The sequence below is a fragment of the Myotis brandtii genome, unplaced genomic scaffold (genome assembly GCF_000412655.1).
Source record: "Myotis brandtii unplaced genomic scaffold, ASM41265v1 scaffold638, whole genome shotgun sequence".
Classification (NCBI taxonomy): domain Eukaryota; kingdom Metazoa; phylum Chordata; class Mammalia; order Chiroptera; family Vespertilionidae; genus Myotis; species Myotis brandtii.
In genome coordinates this window covers 133,351-134,569 of record NW_005370445.1, presented here as the reverse complement: position 1 = coordinate 134,569, position 1,219 = coordinate 133,351, and positions in this window count along the sequence as shown.

Here is a 1,219-nt window from a genome sequence, read left to right as displayed (position 1 = left end):
TCCATCGCACCTGAAGACCCGGGCGGCCCCAGCCCCGCCACGCAGATTCCCCGGGTGGAGGGGCAGCCACGGGTGGGGGGCGGGTCACTGACAACTTCTGGACACAGACACGACCCAGGAGCCACTGTGGACTCGGGATGGGGGGGGGGGGGGGTATAGGGGTCCCTGAAAATGGCATGTGGACGCAGGCATGGCCCTGGAGTCACGGACAGCATGTGGTCAGGGGTGACCTGGGTGCCAGTGGCACGTGGACGCAGGTAATTCATCCTTGTGCGGGCCTGCTGCCATCACCTCGCCTTTACCCAACGCTGGAGGCCTCGGGGAACCAGTTAGGACACCGGATTCATCCCCACCGCGGGCTGCACGGCTGTTAGCCCTTGCAAAACCCTCCCTCTGGTGCTTTCTCGTTACTCTCTGCTTAGGAAGTAGAACAAGGTTACTACCTTCTCGCTAAAGACCCCACAGCACACACCCCAGTGCTTCCTCCAGACTCACCCCGAGGCCCCCTTCCCACAAGTCCCTGCAGATCATTGGAATGAACCGCCTCTCTCTCTGAATTTCCACAGCGTGTTGACTCCCCTCCTGTGAGCACTGGTTTCCTGCGTCCCTGACTGTAACCCTTTTGAATTTAGGGACTGTGCCTTTTACTTTGTCTCTAACTGCCCCCCCCCACACCCCCCACCCAGGTGCACAGGACCTTCCACGGAATAGGCAGTGGGACACGTTTTGGGAACGCCACAACATCAATCCTTACTTTTAACTGCATATAAGTTTCTTGTGTAAGGAAAGTACAGTTAGAGTAACTTTTTAAAAAAACGGAATCTTGTTTTAATCTGATTTTTCAAAATAGTATTATTGATTTCAGAGAGGAAGGGAGAGGGAGAGAGAGATAGAAACATCAGTGATGAGAATCATTGATCGGTTGCCTCCTGCACACCCCCTACTGGGGACGGAGCCCATAACCCGGGCATGTACCCTTGACCGGAACGGAACCTGGGACCCTTCAGTCTGCAGGCCGACGAGCCAAACCAGCCAGGGCTAGAGTAACTTTTGCAAATGAAATGATTGCCTCCTGCACACCCCCTACTGGGGACCGAGCCCATAACCTGGGCATGTACCCTTGACCGGAACGGAACCTGGGACCCTTCAGTCTGCAGGCTGACACTCTATCCACTGAGCCATACCAGCCAGGGCTAGAGTAACTTTTGCAAATGAAATA